Source organism: Kogia breviceps, chromosome 5 (assembly GCF_026419965.1).
Source record: "Kogia breviceps isolate mKogBre1 chromosome 5, mKogBre1 haplotype 1, whole genome shotgun sequence".
NCBI lineage: Eukaryota > Metazoa > Chordata > Mammalia > Artiodactyla > Physeteridae > Kogia > Kogia breviceps.
The window spans coordinates 63459385-63485799 of NC_081314.1; the positions used below are offsets into that span (position 1 = coordinate 63459385).

At 37.2% G+C, this 26415-nt stretch overlaps 1 protein-coding gene and 1 pseudogene across 2 annotated transcripts in view; both read right to left on the reverse strand.

Annotated features, from left to right (window-relative positions):
• Positions 1 to 26415, reverse strand: part of PEX5L (peroxisomal biogenesis factor 5 like) — a 538178-nt gene that overhangs the window by 428915 nt on the left and 82848 nt on the right. The window lies entirely within an intron of this gene.
• LOC131757275 (small ribosomal subunit protein uS10m pseudogene) lies at positions 2855 to 3621 on the reverse strand (annotated as a pseudogene).

Sequence of the window (26415 nt, forward strand, 5' to 3'; positions counted from 1 at the left end):
TCCCATTTACAATAGCATCAAAAAGAATAAAATACTTAGGAATAAATTTAATTAAGGAGATGAAAGATCTCTGCAGGGAAAACTATATGACATTGATGAAAGAAATTAAAGAAGACACAAATAATTGAAAAGATTCTGTTTTCATGGATTGGATGAATTAATATTGTTAAAACGTCTACACTACTTAAAGCAATTGGAAGATTTAATGTAATCCCTAACAAAATTCAAATAGCTTTTTTTCACAGAAATTGAAAAAAACCCTAAAAATTGTATGGAACCACAAAAGACCCTGAATAGCCAAAGTAGTCTTGAGAAAGAACAAAGCTGGATAATATGTAAGTTCAATTTTTAATTTTTGAGAAATCTCCATATTATTTTCCACAATGGCTGTACCAATTTACATTCCCACCTACAGTATATAATTGTTCCCTTTTCTCCACATCCTTACCAACATTTGTTAATTCTTTTCTTTTTGATAATAGCCATCCAAGAGATGTGAGGTGATATCTCTTTGTGGTTTTGATTTGCATTCTCCTGATGATTAGTGACATTGAGCACCTTTTCATATGCTTATTGGCCATCTTTATGTCTTTTTTTGAAAAAAATGTCTGTTTGGGTCCTTTGCTCATTTTTAAATTGGATTATTTATTTATTTTTGCTATTGAGTTGTATGAATTCTTTATATATTTTGGATAGTAACCCCTGATCAGACATATGGCTTGCAAATATGTTTTCCCATTCCATAGGTTGCCCTTTCAAATTACTGATTGTTTCCTTTGCTGTGCAGAAGCTCTTTAGTTTGATGTAGTCCCACTTGTTTATTTTTGCTTGTATTGACTGTACCTTTTGTGTCTTATCTAAGGAATCATTGCCTAGATCAATGCCAGAGCTTTTTCCATATGTTTTCTTCTAGAAGTATCAGTTTCAGGTCTTACATTTAAGTCTTCGATTCATTTTGAGTTTTTTTCAAATTGTGTAAGATAGGGGTCCAGTTTCTTTCTTTTGCATTTGGATATCCAGTTTTCCCAACACCATTTATTGAAGAGACAATCCTTTTCCCATTGTGTACTCTTGGCACCCTTGTCAAAAATTAGTTTATCATACATATGGGTTTATGTCTGGGTTCTCTATTCTGTTCCACTGGTCTATGTATCTGTTTTTATTCTAATACCACACTGTTTTGATTGTTATTGCTTTGTAATATAACCTGAAATCAAGAAGTGTGATGTCTCCAGTTTTGCTCTTCTTTCTCAGGACTGCTTTGGCTAGTCATGGTTTTTTGTAGTTCCATATGAATTTTATGACAGTTTTTTCTATGTCTGTGAAAAATGGCACCAAAATTTTGATAGAGATATGTTGAATCTTTTTTGAAGAAGCCACTTTCATAGAAACAGAGAATAGAATGTTGGTTTCCAGAGGCTGGGCATAGGAGAAAATGAGATGATATAGGTCAAAGAGTATGCATTTTCAGTTATAAGAAGAATAAGTTCTGAGGTTCTAATGTACAGCATGATGACTATAGTTACTAATACAGTGCTGTATGCTTAAAAATTGCTGAGAGTAGATCTTAAGCTTTCTTACCACAAAAAAAGAGTTAACTATGTGAGGTGATGAATGCATTAATTACCTTTTTGTGTGTGTGTGTCTACATTTATTTTTAAAGAATTATTTCTTTCAAAATGAAAATGAGTCAGTCACAATGGCTGCTTTGCTAGATACAGTTACTATTATACTGCTCTTGTTTTATTGACTAGTTCTTAATCCTGAGGCTTATACCTGGGATAAACAGGCTTTAGACATTTGTGAATGACACAGTTGACAACTGAGCTGCAAATAGAATGAGGTCATGGGGCACAAGGCTGTAATTCTTTTCATGTTAATGACAGTAATGTAAGTCTGATACATGAGCAGTGTGCATTCAGAACACTCATACCTGATAGCCGGTTGGAAAAAGAGAACAGGGACTCCAGTTTAAGGGTGGAAAACTGAGAAGTCATAACTACCCCAAAGATGTGAAGGAAACCACAAAAGACATGGGCCTGATTCTGCTGTAAAAAGGAAATGTATCACTCCCTTGGGGTTGATACACCAACAACCTCAGCCCACTGTCATCTTGCCTCTTTCAGAGCTTTAACTACTATTTAATTTTATGGAAAAGTAGACATCCCCAAACAAAAAGAGTGCTATTCACCAAAAGAAAGAGGTCTTATTAGCATGGAACTTAATAAGGAAAAGTATTTGTGCCTTGCACAATTTTTGAGAGCTGTTATTGCTATTCAAGGTTTGGTATTTACTATAGTGCTGGGTGCAAAGTCAACAAAAGAAAAGCTTACTGAATAAATGAATTACAGGATAAATGAAATGATACAGTAATTTCTTGAGAGCTCAAATTCCATTATAGTGACCCTTCTAGGCAGCCCTGAAAGGGTTCAGGCTACAGAACAGTTCAGCGCATGCCACAAATGTGCTTGATCTGCTATAAAGTATATCAATTTTCAAGAATGTAATGCTTACATGAGGTAAAACTTGGAGGTCACCACCCCCAAACTAGCATATGCCAGCCTGCACTAAGGTAAATATCCAAAACTTTAACTGCTCAGTGATAAATTAACCAAAGTTTCCTTCTATGTCCCTCAAAAGAAAGAAATGTGTGTGAGGAATATTTGAAACACTCACTTTTAGATGAATGAAATGATACAAATCACAATCAGTACAAACTAATAATTGAACAACAGTGGAATAACAAAATATGAATTTGACTGTTTTGGTACAGAGTGGTCCAAATGGTTTGCTCACAGTTGTTAAAATCCAAACTGAAACAATGACATGTATAAAAGAATAGATAAAGTGGTTCCTGCACGATAGTCTGGTGTATCATAAACTTCCAATCCCTGCTTTCTACTGATCAGGCCGTGAGGCCTCAGGAGAGCAGTCAGGGTGACTTTAAACTGTCTTCACTGGAGACTCCCTCCACTTGACATGCTCACTTCACATCCCAGCACAAGTGGTCACTTTGAGACTTTATGACTTGCTTTCTTCTTCCTCCTCTGGTATTGTTTCCCAGACTGGCTTCTTGATGTGTTCTGGTAACTGTTCTAATTTTGTCTTTGTAACTTCCATGGCAACTCCTTCAGGTAAGTTTCGCTGAATATATTCCAAGTAGACATCTGCTGTACTCCCAGTGAGATGTTCTAACTCTAAACATCTGTAAAGTGTTCTCATTTCATACTGAACCCTGTGCTTCTTGAAAATATGCACTGATTTGCGAAGAGTAAATCGCTCTATTTTCCTTGGAGGTTCATGTACTTTAACAGAGATACCAAGTTCTTTAGCAGCAAGTGCCACAAAATATTAATAACTGTCCAATACAGCCTTATCATGGCCTTTTACTAAAACTGATAGGCGCTTATATAACGTGTCTGGTTCATCAGAAACGGTTATCATTGGCTTGATCAAATCCTTGGGAACATCATCGTGTAGGTTTGAAAAATGTACCCACTTCATATTGGTGAGAAGGCCACCATTTTTGGCTGCACTGCTCCTAGAACTGCATACAGAAAAATTCCTCGAACCCTGCCAGCGACGCCTTCCCAGGGGCCCAAACGCCACTTGTGCCACCATCTTGCCGTTCTGCATTAATTATCTTGATCTTGGTAATCATTATACCATGTATATGTATATCAAATCATCATGTTTTACACTTTAAATACATACAATTATATTTTAAAATTATTCCTCAATAAAGTTAAAAAAGAAATAAGGACAAAGCTGGAAGCAAACTATATCTGATAAGCAGTTATTGTTCAAGGTACTTAAAGAACTATATAACTCAGGAGAAGAACAGTCAATTAAAAAATGGGCAGAGGAACTGAATAGACATCTTTTCAAAAAAGACATAAAAATGGCCAACAGTACATGAAAAGATGCTCAACTAGTCATTTGGGAAATACATATCGAAACCATGATAAGCTATCACCTCACACCTGTTAGAATGGCTATTATCAAAAGATGAGTGATAACTAGCATTGGCAAAGATATGAAAAAAAGGTAACCCTTGTGCATTATTGGTGGGAAAGTAAATTGGTGCAGCCACTATGGAAAACAGTGTGAATATGCCTCAAAAAATTAAAAATAGAACTACTGTGTGATCCAGCAATACCACTTCTGGGGATATATCCAAAGGAAATGAAAACAGGATACTGAGGCAATAACTGCACTTCCATGTCCATTGCAGCATTATTCACAATAGCCAAGATATGGAATACACACACACATATAGAATGGAATGTTTTTCAGTCATAAGAAAGAAGGAAATTCTGCTATTCACGACAACATGGATGAAACTTAAGGGCATTATGGTAAGTGAAATAAGTCAGACAGAGAAGGACAAATACTGTATGTATCACTTATATGTGCAATCTAAAAAAGCTCAATTCATAGAAATGGAAAATAGAATTGTGGTTATCAGGGGGTGGGAGAAATGGGGAAATACTGGTGAAAAAGTACAAACTTTCAGTGATAAGATAAATAAGTTCTGGAAATCTAATGTACAACATGATCATATAGTTAACAATACTATATTATGTTCTTACAAGTTGCTAAGAGAGTAGATCTTAAATGTTCTCACCACACATATACAAACAAGGTAATTATGTGATGTGATGGAAGTGTTAGCTAACACTATGGTGGTAATCATTTTGCAGTATATAAGTGTATTTGATCAAAACACTGTATTCCTAAATGAAATTGAGTTATTTGTAGTGAGGTGGATGGATCTAGAGTCTGTCATACAGAGTGAAGTAAGTCAGAAAGAGAAAAACAAACACCATATGCTAACACATATATATGGAATCTAAGAAAAAAAAAGGTCATGAAGAATCTAGGGGCAGGACAGGAATAAAGATGCAGACGTAGAGAATAGACTTGAGGACCAGGGAGGGGGAAGGGTAAGTTGGGATGAAGTGAGAGAGTGGCACAGACATATATACACTACCAAATGTAAAATAGATAGCTAGTGGGAAGCAGCCACATAGCACAGGGAGATCAGCTAGGTGCTTTGTGACCACCTAGAGGGGTGGGATAGGGAGGGAGGCGCAAGAGGGAAGAGATATGGGAACATATGTATATGTATAACTGATTCACTTTGTTATAAAGCAGAAACTAACACACCATTGTAAAGCAATTATACTCCAATAAAGATGTTAAAAACAAAAAAAACCACTGTATTCCTTAAACTTACACAATATTATATGTCAATACAACTAGAAAAAAAACTCATTTATTTCTCTTTAATCATTTGAAAAATGAGATTATTAAGTCTCACTTCACAGGATTGTTATAAGAATTAGAGGTAATGCATGTAAAAAAACCAATACTTAATGGGATTTCAGAATTGACAGCTCATTCTTACGAATGACATGTACAATCACCTGATAAAGTAGGCAGGGCAGTTATCCTCATTTCCATTTCCATTCTTCAGCAGCAACTGAAGCTCAGGAAAGATCAAAATAGAAAATCCAATCACTAGTAGGTAGTAATTTAGGCTTGAATTTAAGCCTTTTGATTGTCAGCCCAACTTTTTCTCTTCTCTCTGTTCTGTCTCCTTTCTTCCTCCCTGCACATGGAAGCAGGGAACTGGCCTGAAGATGAATGTGTTGGAAGATGAAGAGTCTAATGTTTCTGCCTGTGTGCTCCTGTATATCTATACACTTGAACCAAGGAAGTGGGTAAATATAGTCTAAAAGACCCCTGGCACTGTTTGCCTAGCTTACCTTTGGCACTTCTTCCTGAAGGGCTTAAAGGGTAGGCAATATCTATATTCCTATTGATGCACATGCTTTCCCTCAAATACACCAGGCATTTGCATTGTCTATTGCCTCTATTCTCTTTGTTAGCTTCTTCTGAAATATACTTCCCCATTGCATTCCTGGCCTTGTAAACAAAACAAAAACCTGGCCCCAAAACCAAAACCAAACCAAACCAAACATCCTACAAAGCAAAAGCCATGAGCCTCTCCTTATCCTTCCCAAAGAGAAAAGATTACCTCCTCATCTGTGTCCTTTTTGCATCTGTACTTACATTATCCTCACATTTTGGAATGGGTTTCTTTTGCATGTTTGTTATCACTTTTTTGCCTGAAAGCTCTTTAAGAAGGGGAGCATGTGCATGCCACTTTTGTAGTCAGTGTCTAGCATGTTGTCCCGTAGTACACTGTACTTGCTCCACAAATGCAGGCTGACGTAAATTCAATTGAATTTGTTCTTCTGAGAGAAGGTAAATAGTGAAAGAAATGTAACTTGCCTATATATAGAATAATTAGAGACACCAATAAAGTGTTTAGCATGACTGGCTACTGTGGAGTTGTGATGTTGCTGCTGTATATTTGTTTGCAAATGGTATAATAATATGTATATAAATTCATACATATATTAAAACAAATAATATAGCAAGGCAAAGAACATAGATGTTGCTGCTTGGAATTTTCTTAGCATTCTGGGCTTTGCTAAAAAAATAAGAGCTATATTAAGAGTGCTAAATTGAAATTGCCAGACTATCCAGTTATTGGGGGAACGTGGTAAGATGTAAAGTTATGTAAATGAACACAGGAAATTGATCAAAGTTAAAGAGTGAACAAAATAGAATAAAACCAAACTTGCTGCCCCAAAATGCCATCAAGTTCCTTGCTTTGCTCCCCTGGGGAATTATTTTGTCCCTGCAAGATACCTTGGGACCAAGTAAGAGATAATTCATTTCAAGATGAGATGGCCTATTTTTGGAGTACTGCCCTGAATTTTCCCTTTTGCCTATAATAATCTATTGTCCTGGATACCAAAAATAGTGTGTGGCAGGGATTATTTAAAGCTCTTCAGTAGAAGGCAGTTATGCAGCCTGCTGAACTTCTTAGAACAAAAGAAGTAAGTTTCAGTTAAAGGGAACTTTGAAATGGCCTGTGGAGCCATGGAGCCATGTATGCTGGTACCATCAATACTTCTGTTTTCCTTTATTTTATTTTCTCAGAGTTGGAGAAAGCCCCAAAGAACAGATAGGGTAGAAATTTGACATGATAAAAATTAATTGGTAGGTTTTAGTTGGGAAAATCCACCTCAAAAACAAATAAATAAAATGTAAGGAAACATTTTAGAACTGTGATGTTTATTTAAGTTGGATAATGCTGGGGCACCAGGAGGGGCCACTGCTTTTTGCATAAATATCTTTAAACAAGAGTACCAATCCTTCTGGGCTACATGACTTCTTCACCAAGGGGCTCAAGAAGCTATAATGCTCTTCAACTATTTGAAGGATGTTTTTGTTTCCTAACACTGCTACAAAAGAGTACCAAAACCTTAACTATAGTAAACCTTTAAAACCATAACCCTTTAAAACAGAACAAATTTATACTATTAGAATTCTGGATTTCATAAGTCTGAGATATGATTCACTGGGCTAAAGTCAAAATGTTGGCAGAGTAGGGTCCTTTTAGAAGCTCTGGAGAGAGGATCCATTACTTTGCCTTTTCCAGCTCCTAGTAGCCACCTTCATCCCTTGGATGGTGGTCCCTTCCCTCATCTTCAAAGCACATCACTCCAGTCTCTGTGTTCATCATCAGTTTGCCTTCTTCTCTGTAGGCAAATATCCCTCTGTCTCTCCCTTATAAGAACATTTGTGATTACATTTATGTCCACTTGAAGAATCCAGATAGTCTACCCATCTCAATATTCTTAATCAGATCTGCAAAGTCACTTTTGCCATATAAGGTAACATTCACAACTTCTGAGGATTAGGATGTGGATACCTTTTGGCAGGGGGTGGGGAGCATTATTCAGTCTAGCACAATGGGCTATCAAGTAGAAGAGGAAATAACCTCATTTTGTGTGACACTGAACATAACCAGCCATGGCAAGACACATTTTTGAAATTTGAAAGGAAGTATTTTGGATTTATTAGAACTTTCCAAAAGTGGAGAGAACTCCCTTGGGTTATGACAAGATGTTAAACTGGAATTACAACTATGGCACCCACAGTGTAACACTTAGGACATTCCAAAGAGAAGTGCTGGACAGAAACACAGATTTACAAAGAAGATGATGCCACAAGAAGACTATCAGGGGTCAAGAGATTGGAGATGGGGAAGGATTTTCAAAAAGATTTCTTTAGAGGGAGCTTGTCTCTTCTCTCTTCCTCACAGGGAATGTGGCAAGGGTGCTCTCTCCTTTATGTCCAGCCTAGAGGGAGTGGACTTCAAAGAGAGCACTCTAAAAGAGAGGAGCCTTGGACTAGTGTGTGACCAGCAAGAAACTTTGGCCATCAGTCTCAGTGGGTAGTGCAAAAAGAAACAGATGCTCTGTAATGGAAGAAATTGCCCTTTCTCCAATGGTGAGTCGAAGGTGCACGAGGCCCAGAGAACATATGTGGAAACTTTAGTAAAGTCCTGCTTAATACGATTTCTACTGAAAAATGAAGGGAGTCCAGTGGAGGATCTGGATAGGGAGGATCACAGGAAAATCAGAAGCTGATGGGGGAGGCAGAGCAACAAGCCAAAGGGTGGGACTTCTGGTATCCTGGGAGTCACCTCACAGGGGATCAGCAGGAGAGCCTCTGAAGAATCTGTCAACTCCACATACTCAGGAACTATTGGTTTTAATCATCAGCCAGAATCATGGATTGTGGAGCCAACTTAAGGCTGCAATTATGACTCCAACTTTTGTGAGGTCTTAAACTTACAGATATTGAGAGGCTCTCTTTAAGAAAAAGATAAAGCATCACAAGTACAAAATTAGCTAAAAGGCCATGGAAGAGGCCTTTGCAAATGAAGAGCTCTAAAGTTTGATTTCAGTAGCTTTATGGTAAGTTCATAAAGTAAGAATTTTCTGCTGCCTTTCCCCCTTTTCCCTTCTTACACTCCAATGCCAGAAGGGTCTGAGAACAAGATTAGCTAGGCAAGCCAAGAAGAAACGGGCAGATCACCCACTAATGGTTGGAAGAGATTTGTGTCTTTGGATGAATACTGAAGTGTTGAAAAGCATATTGAATTGAATATTTAATTACAGAATTGAGAATGTACATTTGTGATTTAAAAAGACTACAGCACTGTGCATTAGCCATGAGTGACCAGAAACCATGAGTTCTGCCTATTTTTATTTAGAGGCTGGAATAAACTTCTCCCACCAAGTATCTATTAAACTGACAATGGAAAGTAAAAATTTGTGTTTTGATTACATTCCATGAGCTGTGTTTATTCGATATACAGGTTATAGGCATTGGTGAGTTCAACATCACTAGTATGCACAAACAGTGATAACTTGTCAGGGACATTGTAGAAGAGCTTGAGGCATCTCAAGTGAGTTAAACTAAGTGGTCTTTAAAGTCACTCTAGTTCTGATGATTTCTGGTTCTTCTATGCTTCTCAACCACTGATAACAGAGCCTTTCCTAAGAAAAGTTTTGACAGGGAAGATGAGAAGCCAGAGAAAAGGCAGAAGATGGTGTTAGGTTGATTATATATGTTTATGTATGTATATATGATTATACATAAGTGAAATGAATGACTGTGGTGACAAGGGACAGAAAGGAGGAATTAGGATTTAATTGTTATTATAAGGTAGTGAAGAATCATAGTGTTATTTGAAAATGAACTTGGATTAGTTGTATATTACAAACTCCAGGGCAACTACTAAAAGGAAAAAAAGAAGTATAACTGATATATTAAGAAAACAGAGAAAATGAAATAACAAAATTCTCAATTAAAACCACAAATGGCAAAAAAAGAGAGGAAGATAAATATAGGAATAAAGAATAAGGGCAAAAAATAGAAAGTTGTAACTAATATAGTAGATATCAATCTATATCAATAGTGACTTTGAACATCAATGGTCTAAGTACACCAAGTAAAAGATTGCCAAAGTGGATGCAATAGTCAAGTATATATTGTTTACAAGAAACTTGCTTTAAATATAAAGACACATGTAAATTAAAAGTAAATGAATGGAGAAAGATATACCATGCTAACACTAATCAGAAGAAAGCAGGAATAGCTATATTAATTTCAGATGGAGCAGACTTCAGACCAAGAATAGTTATCAGTAATAAAGAGGGGCATTACATAATGATAAAGGGGTGAATTCTTCAGGAAGATATAACAATCCTGAAAGTGTATATGCCTACCAAAGGAGCATCAAAATATGTGAGGCAAAAACTAATAAAACTGCAAAAATAAATAGATGAACCACCATCGTGGTTGGAGACTCTTAACACCCCTCTATCAGAAATGCACAGATCTGGCAGGCAGAAAATCAATAAGAACATAGTTTAACTCAACAACATTGTCAATGACCTAGATATCATTGACATTTATGGATTCTTTTATTCAACAACTGCAGAATACACATTCTTCTCAAGCTCACATGGAACATTCATCAAGATAGACTGCATTCTGAAACACACTGTAACAAATTTAAAAGACTAGGAATCACATAATACCTGTTCTCAGACCTTGATGGAATTATACTAAAAATCGATATCAGAGAGATAGTTGGAAACCCTCAAAATAATTAAAGGCTAGACAACGTACTTCTAAGTAAAGCATGGGCAAAGAAGAAATCTCAAGAGGGATTTTTAAATATTTTGAACTAAATGAAAATAAAAATACAACTTATCAAAATTTGTGGGATGCAGTGAAAGCAGTGCTTAGAGGAAAATAATAAAATAGCATTAAATGCATATACTAGAAAAGAGGAAAGATCTAAAATTAATAATTTAAGTGTCTACATTAGGAAACTAGAAAAAGAACAAATTAAATCCAAAATGATCAGAAGAAAAAAATACTAAAAATTAGAGCAGAAATCAATGAAATTGAAAATAGAAAGTCTGTAGAGAAAATCAATGAAGCCAAAAGCTGGTTCTTTGAAAAGATCAATAAAATCGATAAGCTTCTAGTCAGGCTGACCAAGAAGAAATGAGAAAGGATACAAATTACTAATGTCAGAAATGAAAGAGAAAACATCACTACAGATCCCATGGACATTAAAAGAATAATCAAAGAATTCTATGAACAACTCTATGCTCACAAATTTGATAACCTAGATGAAAGGGAGCAATTCCTTGAAAGACACAATCTACCAAAAGTCACACAAAAAGAAATAGATGATATAAATAGGTCAATATATATTAAAGAAATTGAATCAGTAATTAATAACCTTCTAAAACCGGAAGAACCAGATGGTTCACTGATGAATCCTACCAAATATTTAAGGAGGAAAACATGCCAATTCTCTACAGTCTCTTTCAGAAGACAGAAACAAAGGTAATACTTCCTAATTCATTCTGTGAGGCCAGCATTATCCTAATACCAAAACTAGACAAAGATATTAGAAGAAAAGAAAACTACAAGCCAATGTCTCTCATGAATATAGACAAAAATTTTCAACAAAATATTAGCAAATCAAATCCAACAATGCATAAAAAGAATTATATACCACCAGCAAGTGGAATTTATTTGAGGTATGCAACCCTGGTTCAATATTCTAACATCAATTTATGTAACATATTGCACCAACAGCCTAAAAATAAAAATCATATGATCATATCAGTAGATGCAGAAAAAGCATCTGACAAAATCCACCAGCCATTCATGATAAATGCTCTCAGTAAACTAGGAATAGAGGAGAACTTCCTCAACTTGGTAAAGAATATCTACAAAAAACCGACAGCTAACATCAGATTCAATGGTGAGAAACTTGAAGCTTTTCCACTAGGATCAAGAACTAAGCAATGATGTCCTGTCTCACCACTTCTTTTTAACATTGTACTGGATATCCTAGTTAATGCAACAGGACAAGAAAAGGAAATAAAAGCTATCCAGATAGAGAAGGAAGAAATAAAACTGTCTTTGTTCACAGGTGACACGATTGTTTATACAGAGGATCTGAAAGAATTGACAAAAAACAAAAACAAAAACTCCTGGAACTAATAAGTGATTATAGCAAGGTTGCAAGACACAAGATTAATATACAAATGTCATTAACTCTCCTATATGCCTGCAATAAATAAGTGGAATTTTAAATTAAAAACAAATATCGTTTACATTAGCACCCCCCCAAAATAAATACTTGGGTATAAATCTCTCTCTCTCTCTCTCTCTCTCTCTCTCTATATATATATATATATATATATATATATATATATATATATATATATATATATATATATATATATGATCTATATGAAGAAAACTACAAAACTCTGATGAAAGAAAGAAGAACTAAATAAATTGAGAGATATTTTGTTTATGTACAGGAAGACTCAATATTGTCAGCATATCAGTTCTTCCCAACTTGGTCTATAGATTCCACACAATCCCAATCAAAATTTCAGCAAGTTATTTTATGGATATTGACAAACTGATTCTAAAGTTTTATATAGGAAGGCAAAAGACCCAGAATGGTCAACACAATATTGAAGAAGAAGAACAAAGTACTGGAGTACTGACACTACCTGACTTACTATAAAGCTACAGTAATCAAGACACTGTGGTATTGGTGAAATAATAGACAAATAGATCAATGGAACAGACTAGCGAACTTAGAAATAGACCACATAGATACAGCCAACTGATCTTTGACAAAGGAGCAAAGGCAATTCATGGAGCAAAGATACTCTTTTCAACAAATGGTGCTGGATCCATGGCCATCCACATGCAAAAAATTAAATCTAGACACAAACCTTACACCCCTCAAAATTAACTCAAAATGGATCATAGAAATAAACTTAAAACTCAAAACTACAAAACTCCTAGAAGATAACATATGAGAAAATCAAGATGACCTGGGGTTTGGTGATGACTTTTTTAGATACAACACCAAAGGCATAATTTACAAAAGAAAGAATTGATAAGCTGGACTTCATTAAAATTTAAAAAGTTCTGCTCTGCAAAAGACATTGTCAAGAGAATAAAAAGACAAGCCACAGACTGAGAGAAAATACTTGCAAAAGACACATCTGATAAAGGACTATTATCTAAAATATATAAAGAATCCTTAAGACTTTATAAACAATAAGAAAACAAACAACCTGATAAAAAAAAAATGAGACAAAGACCTTAACAGACACCTTACCAAGGGAGATATACAGATGGCAAATAAGAATATGAAAAGATGCTCCACATGATATGTCATCAGGGAAATGTAAATTAAAATAATAATGAGATACTACTACACACCTATTAAGTGACCAAAATCCAGAACACTGATAAATATCAAATGCTGGCAGGGAGGTGAAGCAACAGGAACTCTCATTCATTGCTAGTGAGAATGCAAAATGTTTCAGTCACTTGGGAAGACAGTTTGGCAGCTTTTTACAAAACTAAATATACTCTTACCATATGATTCATCAATTGTGTTCCTCGTTATTCACCAAAGGAAGTGGAAACATGTCCACACAAAAACCTGTACATGGATATTTATAGCAGCTTTCTTCATGATTGCCAAAACTTGGAAGCAACCAAGAAGTCCTTCAGGTGGTGAATGGATAAATAAACTGTGGTACAGAAGACAATGAAATATTATTCAGTCCCAAAAGAAATGAGCTATCAAGCCATGAAAAGACATGCATGAACCTTAAAGGCATATTATTAAGTGAAAGAAACCAGTCTAAAAAGACTGCATGTTGTATGATTCCAATATTACATCTAGACAAGGCAGAAGTATGGGGATGGTAAAAAGATCAGTGGTTGCCAGAGGTTGGGCCAGGAGGAGGGATGAATAGGCACAGCACAGAAGAGGTTTACAGCAGTGAAATACTCTGTATGGTACTATAATGGTAGATATGTGTCGTTATACATTTGTCCCATTCCAAGGAATATACAACACCAAAGTGAACTCTGATGCAAGCTATGGACTGTGGTGATCATGAAGTGTCAATCAATGTAGGTTCATCAATTGTAATAAATGTACCACTCTGGTGGGATATATTAATAATAGAGAGGCAATGCATGTGTGGAAATCTCTGTATCTATCATCTACTTAATTTTGCTGTGAAACTAGAACTGCTTCAAAAAATAAAGTCTATTAAGAAAATAATTTTAAAAATACTACTGTCCACACCCAAACATTTGCATGCCTTTGTGGGGGCCCCTGTTCAAAATGTATGTGGAAGAACAAGTTTATAGCTGAAACTCATTTTTAAAGTTGGTTTATCTCCAACTGTATGAGTGTTTTATTACTGTTATTATAAATGCCCTTTAATGCAGGCCTTCTCATTCATTAGCTTAGAGAGTTCCAAAGTTAAATGAAAAACAACAGTTTCTTTTTTTTGGTATGCGGGCCTCTCCCTGTTGTGGCCTCTCCAATTGCGGAGCAGAGGCTCCGCGACCATGGCTCACGTGCCCATGTGGGATCCTCCCGGACCGGGGCACAAACCCGTGTCCCCTGCATCAGCAGGCAGACTCTCAACCACTGCACCACCAGGGAAGCCCGCAAAACAACCGTTTCTTAACAAGCTTACAGACTTTAAAGCACTTAGAGTGGATGGAAGAAATGAGTGTTGCAAAGCTTTATAGATATTGATAGGATTGTTTTATTCTGAAATGACATAAATAAGCCTCTTCAAAGGCTTCACTGAGTCTATCATGGAAATTGCCATGTAAATTTTGGGAACTTGATAAGCTTTGGAACTTGGGCATAAATAATACATTCCCCAGCAAAACTTGAGCCACTACTTTTATTGGCATGTTCACAAATTTCTAAAGCTTCACAATGGCAGTTTCCAAAAGGGCAACCCTTAAGCTAACACTTTTTGTGTGTGCATATTATTGTCTGTTTTGAATTGAGGAAATAAATTTTCTCTTAAGAAAGTAGGAAAGTTGATGTTCAGTGTTTACCGTATGCCCGGTTTTTTAACTCATTTTATCCTGACAACAAATCGGTAAGGTCAGTATTATCTCTTTTAGATATAAGGAAACTAAGAGGCACTGAGAATAACAGTAGCTAAGGCTTATATAACAGTATGTGTCAGGCAATGTTTCAAATACTTTTTGCATATATGGGTGGATTTAGTTCCTCAAAACAACTTTAAAAAGGTAGGAACCATTATTATGTCTTTTATGCAGATGAGAAAACTGAAGCACAGAGAGATCAGTGACTTGTTCAAGGTAAGTGATAGAAGCCAGGACAGAGATGCAGACTGGCTCAAGTCAAACCCTTTAACCACTAAGCTATAGCCTTAAAAATAGCAAAAGGCCTTACAGCAAGGCAATGGTAGAGTTATTTGTTCTTGTCTCTCTCTAATCCTTTAAGTCTTTCTCTTTCTTCAGGGTTCAAGTTTCCACTAAAATGAGAGTCATTATTATACCCTGACTCTCAGGGTGCTGTTGGGATACATTGTTTCCCTGAGCTGCCATGGCCATATTATTTGTAGTTCTACTTAGCAAGCATTTAGCTCTGATTTAGCTGTTTACATGTAAGCTCTTTAAAGATAGAGACTAATGTCTTATTATCTCTAAGCAACCAACATTTGTACAGTAGTGGCTGCTCTGGAAATTTTGAAATGAAAAAGTGGACTATCTATTTCCATTTTTAAGCAACGGTGTTTTCTGTTTTCTTTTTTTTTCTAGGCTAAAGGGAAAATATAACATGAATGAAAAGGTCTGTAGCTGATGATATTATATAGAAGACTGAGTAGTTTCAGCCTGAATTGATAACACTCAGAAGGAAAGAATGTCAACTAAATGCCAAACTTAAGCTAACAGAAATAATGCAATGTAAACTGAAAAAAATTTTAGAATACAATAAACACAATAAAATTACTATCTTCTCTACACAAATGTAACTTCTCTTAAACTCCATTGGCCGATAGGTACTGGAGACATGAGTTTGAAACATGAGCCCCCCACGTGGAGCCCTGAGCCACTACTCACGGGTCTCTGGGAGTACATGGCCTATATCACTCAGAAGATACCACTTCAGATTCTTCAAAGCTGAGATGCAAAGCTCAGACAGAGACATCTACCTTCTGCTCCTAGTGCCAGGGCTCAGGTGGGTTGGCCCAGGCATGTGTGTTGCAGTGAAAGCAGCACTGAACATGGAGCCATATGATCTGGGCTTAAAGCCCAGTCCTGACACTCCCTAGTTATGTGCTGGGGCAAGTTCCTGATATGCAGTTTCTTCATTTGCATAATGGGTGTAAAAATACTGCCACATTGTGTTGACTAAAGGGTTGACTGAGATTCTGTTTGTGAAAGTCTCTGGCCCATTAATCCTCTCAGTATTTGGGCAATGTGAGTTTCATCCATTCCTGTCTTGGCCACCTCCAATGTGCACTGCTGCTCTGGCTGCTGGTTCCTAGGCTCTCACTACTCTGGATCCCTGAGGTCTTCAGTCCACTTAGTGCTGGCTTCACCCCAGAAGCCACTACAGGGGGCTTGAACTTTCCTGCACTCTGTCCAGAGCTCTCCTCAGCTTTGCTGCTGCCATTGGTTCCCTCCCAGCCCCCAACATGCACCTCACTGCAGATTTCATTTTTTCTAGGGCCTTTCTTGAGGCCCCCTCCAGCTGTCATCACCACCTCTACAGAGACATTCCAACCTTGTCGGCCTTTGCCTAGCTAACACCTTACTTCCCGGACTCCGTATTCAGCATCCATGCAGTCCACAAACATTAACTGAAGGCCTACTAAGTACCAGGTCAGACACTGGACTTACTGGGTTGTTGTCTTCAAGGAGCTCAGAATTTAGAAGGAAAATAGACAAACCAACCATAACAGTACTGCGTGAGATGTGTTAAGAAAGAGAGAAGCAGAAAGCAGAGACCAGGGCTCATCTGTAGACCTGTCCCTCTAGTATTCTAGCTTTGCCACCCAGAGTCCTGTGTCTAAGGCTTTGGGTGCAGGAGAAAGTGACCACAGATCCCAAAGACTGACAATGAAGAGGCCTTACAGGGCTGTCATAACTTTCTGTGCTGTGTCCTGGGGGTGGGAGTGCATAGGGCATCTCATGTTCCCTCATGCTAGCAACACACTTTGCTTCCTAAGCCCCACACTGGAAGTAATCACTTGTTTGATTTCTACTCCTGGTGGCCTCTCTCCTTCTAATATGAACAGGTCTCCCATGCCCCTTAGGCTCTACCATGCACAGGCTCATTTACTCATCCATAAACACTGATCCTATGGCATAAAAGCTATGCAGAGTGTCTCATGGTTAAATAATGATTCTTCTGACTATAAGACCTGAGCTTTGGTTTGTTTTTCCACCAGAAGTTAGATTTGGGCTAATACTCAACTCTTTGACTTGCTTCCTGTGCAACCAATGGAAGACATTCACAACATCATTCACAAAAGATCAGGGTGTGAGCTCTTCACAAGTCATGTGAAGATAACTGGACTGCAAGTGGATTGAGCTCAGAACCTTAACTTCATTAGAGAGAAGAGAGGTCCAATATACAGACGCAGGGCCACAGCTGCTTTCATGATATGGAGTTGGTGAGCCTATTCTAAGAAGTACACTATAAAGATGCATCTATGCATATTCTTATAGTTTCCATCAACTAACAGATTAACAGAATGGAATAATTGCCAAAATAGGTGAAACAAAGTACATGAGCAAAAGAAGCCATGATTAAAAGAAAGAAATTCTTTTATAAAAATATTTGAAAATTTGGCCCTCAAATCATGGGTTCTTGAGGGAGGGACAGTCCATTCACCTCTGTATTCTCAGAACCTAGGAGATAGTGTTTTGAACATTGCTTAATAAATATTATATAAAAGAATTCACAATTACTTGCCAAAAATCTGGAATAATGAATCTATGAGAAAGTAGTCATTTGGAATAAAATATACTTAATATGGTAAGTCAAATTCAGAATAAAATATAAATCCATCTCATAAAATATATTATAAATGTATTAGACCAGATATTAATATAAGTACAAGTTAAGTTAAGAACATAAAGGATGTGAACCAAGAGTTGTCAAGGAAGAAAGATCTACAAACGCTTTCAAAGTTGTTGAAAATGTTTACTAGTTGAATTCTTGTATAGTCTGTGACTAAAGAGGCAATACAAAAACTTACAATAAAGGGTAGGGAAGGAGAGATTAAAACTTGGTGAAAATATTTTTTCCTCTGTCTGTTGTGAATTTCTCAATTACAAAAAGATTTTATATTTTTACTTTTCCCATGTAATCTGTAGAAAATATATGTAATCTGGGGTTTCAGAATAACAACATTTTTAAGAATGATTTTCATTGTTGTTCTCTAAACCATCCATTTCTGGATTCTTAAAATACCTCTGGCTACTAAACAGGACTATTCACAAATATTTCATTTTGGTTCACTGAACTGAATTCCTTTCTTGCCCAATAATAAAATAATCATTTAAAAACAATATATTGTTTTCTTACAAAATTAAGTACTAAGAAAAGTTAAAAATTAAAAAAAAAAAGAGCCAAATAAGAAAGTCCTTTGTAAGAGGCTACCTGCTGTTGCAATAGGACACTTGCCCCATTTCTCTACATTCTACAGTGACTCTGGGGCCCTCAGAGCCTGGGCATAAATAACCCCAAGTAGCCCCTGATGCAGCGTTCCTGTCTCCAGCCAGCCATCCCACTGCTTGGCACTGCAGCAGCTGGAAGGTGACTGACATGCCCTCTGTCTGCCTTCTAACCCTTCCAACCACAGCCTACATGTGCATTAAATTTAATGTCTCCACCCCAATTGCTCTCTAGAACTCGCTGGATGGAAGCTGCTACCAATCAATGAGTAGATCCATTACCTCCTTGAGCACTTAGACCCAGGGAGAGAAAGCCTGAATTTAGAAATGATAGGATAGACTTTGAGCAACACCGTGGGAAGGAAGTGCCTTCCTAGGCTGACATACTCCCCAGAGAGCTACTGGGGATGAAGGGAGAAAGAAGAGAAGAATCTCTGAAATGTTTATTTCAGAGCTCAAAGTTAAACTTATTACTTGGTCACTTTGCTGTTGTTATTTTCTTTAATCTAGAATATTATCCCAATGAGGGCTAAAACCAAACACAATTTGTCATAGGAATGGAGTTGAAATAATATAATACCTAACCTGATTTAATATCAATCTTAATAATTATTTTAAAAATATAGGTACTGGTTTTCTCAAAAAAGAAACATTTTGAAAAATTTGAAAATAATTTCTGTACACATATACCTTGAGTTGTTTGTTTTCATTCATCCAATGTATTGAATACTTATGGTGGCCCCATAGCACTATACTAAGGAAAGTAGTGTGGTGTAGAGACCCTTGCTATTCAAAGTGTGGCCCAGACCAAAATATGAATATTAGCAGGGAGTTTGTTAGAAATGCAGAGTCTTAGCCACATCAGACACACTGAACCTGAATTTGTATTTAACAAATTTCCCAGGTGATTTATGTGCACATCAACATTCGTGAAGTGCCAGTGTAGAGCACTCTCCAAAACTTTTTAAAAAAATCATGCATCTCTATCCATTAAAAAAAAGTAATACTCTCCAATATGTGTGTATATATTTACAAATTATGTGTGTATTACTGTAACATGTTGCATTATATATTTTGTAAAGAATGCATAAAATAAAAATTAAAATTAAAAGTTAAAATATGGACATTCTAGTAATTTCTTGCTGTTGCATCAATGGAACATTTTGAGCACACACCCATTTTGCAGATCCATGGCCATGAGGACAGTGTACTGGGCTTAAGATATGAAAACTTGGGTTTGAGTTCTAGTTTTACCAATTCTTAGCTTTAGTTCTCAGGAGGGTTTGGGATAATGTAGCACAAATCCAGTTGTACGGCATTCTGGGTTGCAGAAAGTAGAGATTATAGAGAAGGTGAGCTAGCAGGAAGAGGAGTCATGTCTAGGGAGAGGCTGATAATCATAAGTCAAGTCCCAATAAGAGAAAGGCAGCCCAGTTCACTTATAGGCAGGTTCACAATCTAAAGGGAGTCTACTTCTTCAGGAGGTGTGACTAGTAGTGGGCAGTGCTTGAAGGCAGGTATTAACCGAGTGATTAAACAGGAAATAGAAACTTGTGAGAAGTGGAAGCAGGTGCCTCATGGGAAGAATGGAAAAAGTGACATCTGGAATTGGGTAGAACTGGTTCCAGGTGCTGGCTCTATTCTATAATCTTGGCAGGTTATTTAAACTCTCAGAGTCTCCATTTCCTGTTAAAGCTAAAAAGAAGCTACCTTGGGGCTTCCCTGGTGGCACAGTGGTTGAGAGTCCGCCTGCCGATGCAGGGGACACGGGTTCGTACCCTGGTCTGGGAAGATCCCACATGCCGCGGAGTGGCTGGGCCCGTGAGCCATGGCTGCTGAGCCTGCGCATCCGGAGCCTGTGCTCCGCAACGGGAGAGGCCACAACAGTGACAGGCCACAACAGTGACAGGCCCGCGCACCGGGGGAAAAAACAAAAAAAAAGCTACCTTGGTCTGTAGAGAAGTTTTAACATTATGTTACCCTAAAGGAACCGACCTTGACTTGAGGTCATTCTTGAGAAAAAAACAGAAGAGGCAAACAATTCCAAATGAGACCAAACTGTTTTTTCCCAAATGTGATGGTTAATTTTATGTGTCAACCTGACTGGGCCATGTGGTGACCAGATATTTGGTTAAACGTTATTCTGGGTATTTCTATGAGGGTGTTTTTGGATGAAATTAACATTTAAATAGATAGAGTAAAACAGCTGGCCCTACCCAGTGTGGGTGGGTTTCATCCAATCTACTGAAGGCCTGAATAGAATAAAAAGGCTGGCACTCACTAAAATAAGAGACAATTCTTTCTGCCTGATTGTCTTTGAACTGGGACATTCATTTTTTCATTACTTTGAACTCACACTAAAGCACTGGGTCTCAAGACTGGGGCCTTCAGACTGGAACTACACCACTGGCTCTCCTGGCTCCCCAGCTCCTGACTCAAGTGTAGATCTCGGAACTTAGCCTCCATAATCACATGAGTAATTCCTTATAATAAATGCATCTATCTATCTATCTACCTACCTATCTACCTATCTATCTACCTATCTATCTAAAAATTACTTATATATAATATTTATAATTAAATAAGGAGTTTTTCAACTCAGCACACAGGACCAATTCCCAGAAAAGCAGAATATAAAGGCAGCTCCTCTGTAGTTGGGATTGAGCTTCAGAGTTACAAGGTGCTGGAAACCCATTCTCATCACATATTGGATCCCCAGTCTTCAGGTAGTGACCATGAATCCAACTGCTGTGTGGCTGCTTCATGATCAAGAGCCTGTTTTATGCTCCTATCCCTACATCTTCTTAGAAACAGTATTAGTGGAGTAGATAAGAGTGTCTACTTTGGAGCCATGCAGATGTGAGCTTGAATGCCTATTAACATTTAGCACATGGCAACTGAGAATGAGTTGCACTTTTTTCAGGGTCGTAAATGATTCTGGCAGGTGCCAGTTGGATGGCCGATCAGAGGGCTGGTTCTTCCTGGCACCACACTCCTGAGGAGGCAGAGCTGGTCCAGGTTGCCAAGACACTAGGACAGGAGAAAGCCAGAGGGAGAACACTTAGTGGGACAGAGGAGGTATATGACTGAGCATTGATTTAAGAAATTGCACACCCATTAGGCCATCAAAATGCTTGAGGCACTGAGCTTCTCATGTTCCTTAGTCCCCTACACAGAATATCAGAAGACTATTTCCACAATCCCTCAGTTAACCGAGAAAAAGTGGATGCCTTCCTGTTCTGTGGTTTTCCATGACCTTGGACAGAAGATTGGGTGGCCTTTAGTCTACTGGGTGCTCATTACATTCACCTGGGCAGAGGCTGACAATGAGGATTTGTCACTTTAATTCTCAGAGAAGTAATATAGCACTGGTGGATTTCACCAGATTCTGGTTTCAATCAGATACACATTTGAGTTGTGACCCTACCACTTACTGGCTGTATAGTCTTGAACAAAGTAATTAACCTATCTGAACCTCAGTTTTTATTCTGAACAGTGGAGATCATTATAATAACAGTTAACCTTCATGGATGGTTTCCTGTGTGCCAGACACAGTGTCTTTTGCTTTATGTTGATTATCTACTTTTATTCTTTTGTCAAGCCTGAGTTCCATGCCATTACCACCCTCCCATTTTTATAGATTTGGAAACTGAAGCTTAGAGAACTTTAAATAGTTACTCAAGGTTATGTCTACAAGGTGATGGAGTTGCGATTCTGCCTCAGTAAGAGAGTTAGTGCTGCCATGATGGAAACCTCAATTTCCTCTTGAGTAGTTTTGAGGAGGAGAATGGGGTATGGAAAAGTACTTTGTAAACAATAAAGTGCTAAGAACATGTGAATAATTCTTTAATGCAGGCTGAGACCACATGTTGCATTCTACATCTGTCCCCTGATCCTGAGTGCCAAGGGGACAGTTGGGGAGAGGTCAGTGTCTGGGAGTCAGCCAGCAAAAACATGAAAGCTGACCTAGACCTTGAAGGAGAGATAGGGTTGGTCTCATCAGAACCACATTTATGTAATTTACCTGTGCATAAGCTTCAAGGTGTTACGCAAATTCATTAGCAGAGAAACTCTATGTTTCTTTACAACACGAAAGACAAATTGCCAATGAGGTTCTATTAGCACAAAGAGAATTTTTTTCTATTAATGACTGGGTTGAGCAATTCTCAGAATTGGAATTGTTGATGTTCCTTAATATGACAAAAAGTCTCCATGTGAAAAAAGCAAATGTCAATGAGTTGATCTACATCTTGTGAAGAAAGCATGATGATTCAGTTTTAGAATAATTCAATTTCTATTTCAAAACAAGAGGAAGGAAGAAAACATGTCTTTATTCTACAGAACTGAAAAAAATACTTTAAAGAGACTAGTTTGCTTCATTAATTAATCATTCATTCATTCAAAAAGCATTTACTAAGTACCTTAAATGCACTAAGTCCTGTGGTAGCCTAGTGCTGAGTTTCTATTATTCTGGAATTCCCAGAAGTTCCAATGAGAAGCATTGTGGGAAACAAAAATATCAGGAGAGTTAGCTTTAATTTGTCACAAGACAGGCTTCATTACCTCTTTCCAAGTGATGATCTGAAAATTACATATCAAATTCAATGCTTTAGTTTGTTGGGAGAAATGCTTCCATTGTAATAACTCTAGGACATGCCACCACTCAGTGCTCACAAGAAGCACTGTGTGTAGTCTGTGTGTAGGTCACAGCAGACTTGCTGCTATAGTGTCCTATGAATCACCACACTGACATAGGATTCTGAAATTTAAATAGCTGCTTTGAAGCAGCAAAGTTCTCTGACTTGAACTTCTAGAATAGAAGACCCATCTCTATTGGAGACTTTATTTCCAAATTGACTTCCATTTATAGGGGGCAATTCAGACTTTCTTCCTTAAGCTAGCATCTTAAATAACATTTAGTAAATCTAGGGTAGAGTAATAACAGTGCCACTTTTCTAAAGTCACTTTACCAGTAGAAGCCATTTCATGTTCTCCAGATATTTGTTGGTAAGGCTGTTATTATTTTAGCAGTCAAATGTCTTATGTAGTACATGAAGGCAGTCATCCCTGAAGGAACATTCTGAGCTGAATTCAGGCTGCATGTCATCTGAAAGCATATGCTTCAGAATATGCTAAACCTAAGAAATTGTGAGCAGCAGAACAACATGTACATCATATAAACTGATGACATTTTGGTAAGAAGAGAAAACTAAATCGTAAAATCCCGAAAAGGAATACTATATATTTTCTGTGGGTGCACATCAATTCATAGGACAAGTATGGAAAGTTATACACCAAACTGATGATAGTATTACTTTGAGATGAGAGTGGGAAAAGTCAAAGAGGGGATCTAAATAGTGATGAGAAGATAAGGAGATAGGTTTCTTCCAGCATTCTTCTCTGTCATCCTTAGGGTGCAGCCTTCATTCTCACAACCCAATATGACTGCTAGAGGGCCAGCCATCACTTCTGAGTTCTAGGGATTAGGATGGAGGGATGGGGTGGGGGAGGCAACACAACACGTTTGCCAACTATCCTTTAAGGCAATTTCCCAGATTGTCATATAACATTTTCATGTACATCTTATTAACCTGAATTTAGTCAGGTGATGGATTCTACTTGCAAGGGAGGCTGAAAAATGTCATCACTATTTCACCTGGCCATGTCCCCAGCTCAAGTGAAGGATTTTACTGCTAAGTCAAAAAGGGAGAATGGATGCTGGGGTTCTCACTTCAGGTCTTTTGCTTCAGTCACCAAATGTCTTTGACTAAAGCTGTAATGTTTTAATGTTTTATAAAGGGGTGAATTTATATATTATTTGTATAACTAAAAATCATTTTTGAAATAAAAGGGGGAGGTATTTTATTTTTTGAGACACTACTCATTTGAAAATGTTTGACACTTTCAAATTGTATATAATTGACTCTTAGACTATAAATTTTGCACAGGAGGAAAATCCAGTTTCTCCTCCAAGCCCATGGTGATTAGATGGGGTGAGAGGAGCCTCAGAGACTTAAAAGAGATTAGCTTTGGGACTCAGGGTTATAAATTCTTGACCTGCACCCCACTCTGATAACCTGACCAAGTAAGTTCTATTCTTCCCTGCCTTGGTTTTTTAAGTTTTAGTCAAATACACATAACACAAAATTTACCATCTTAACTGTTCATAAACTACACTGTTCAGCAGTATTAAGTACATTCACACTGTAGTACAGCCCCAATTTCCAGAACACTTTTTATCTTGCTAAACTAAAACTCCATACCCATTAAATATTTCCCCATTATCCCCTCCCTCTAGCCCTTGGCAACCACTATTATACTCTGTCTCTATGATTTTGAGAACTCTAGGGACCTCACAGTAAGTAGAATCACACAGTATTTGTCTTTTTGTGATTGGTTTATTTCATTTAGCTTATTATCCTCAAAGTTCACTCATGTTGTAGCATGTGTCAGAATTTCCTTCCTTTTTAAGGCTAATATTTCATTTTATGTGTATACCACTTTTTGTTTATCCATTCATCCATGAATGGACACTTGAGTTGCTTCCACTTTTTGGATAATGTGAATAATGTTGCTATGAACATGGATATACAAATATATTGTTGAGACCCTGCTTCCATTTCTTTTGGGTATATACCAAGAAGTGGAACTAGCAGATCATATGGTAATCCTATTTTTAATTTTTTGAGGAACTGCTATACTGTTTTCCATAATGAATGCATCATTTTATATTCTCACCAACAGTGCACGAGGGCTCAAATTTCTCCACATCTTTGTCAACACTTGTTACTTTTTAAAAAAATAGTAGCTATTTTAATGGGTGTGAGGTGATATCTCTTAGTAGTTTTGATTTGTATATCCCTAATGATTATTGATGTTGGGCACCTTTTCATGTGCTTGTTGGTCATTGTTGGTCATTTGTATATCTTCTTTAGAGAAATGCTTATTCAAGTCCTTTGTCCATTTTTAAAAATTATGTAAGCTTCAGGTGTACAGCATTATAATTTGACATCTGTACACACTACAAAGTGATCACCACAAGTCAGTTATCATCCACTGCCATACGGTTGACTCCTTTCACCCATTTTACCCACCCTTCAACATCCTTCCCTTCTGATAACCACTAATAAGATTTATGTATGCATGAGTTCACTTTCTGTTTCTTCTGTTTTTTTTTTTAAGATTACCATCCATTTTATCACAATTGGCAGAACTAAATTCTTTTTTATGGCTGAGTAATATTCCATTGTGTATATATACTATGGCTTCTTTATCCATTTATCCACTGATGGACAATTAGGTTGTTTCCATATCCTGGATATTGTAAATAATGCTGCAGTGAACATAGGGGTGCACATATCTTTTTGAATTAATGTTTTTGTGCTCCTCAGATAAATGCCAAGAAGTGGAATGGTTTATCATATGGGAGTTTTATTCTTAATTTTTTGAGGAATCTCCACACTGTATTTTCTTTTTTTTAAACATCTTTATTGGGGTATAATTGTTTTACAATGGTGTGTTAGTTTCTGCTTTATAACAAAGTGAAACAGCTATACATATACATATATCCCCATATCTCCTCCCTCTTGCATCTCCCTCCCACCCTCCCTATCCCACCCCTCTAGGTGGACACAAAGGACCGAGCTCATCTCCCTGTACTATATGCGGCAGCTTCCCACTAGCTATCTATTTTACATTTGGTAGTATTTATAAGTCCATGCCACTCTCTTACTTCATTGCAGCTTACTCTTCCCCCTCCCTGTGTCCTCAAGTCCATTCTCAATGTTTGCATCTTTATTCCTGTCCTGCCCCTAGGTTCTTCATAACCATTTTTTTTTAGATTCCATATATATGTGTTAGCATACGGTATTTGTTTTTCTCTTTCTGACTTACTTCACTCTGTATGACAGAATCTAGGTCCATCCACCTCACTACAAATAACTC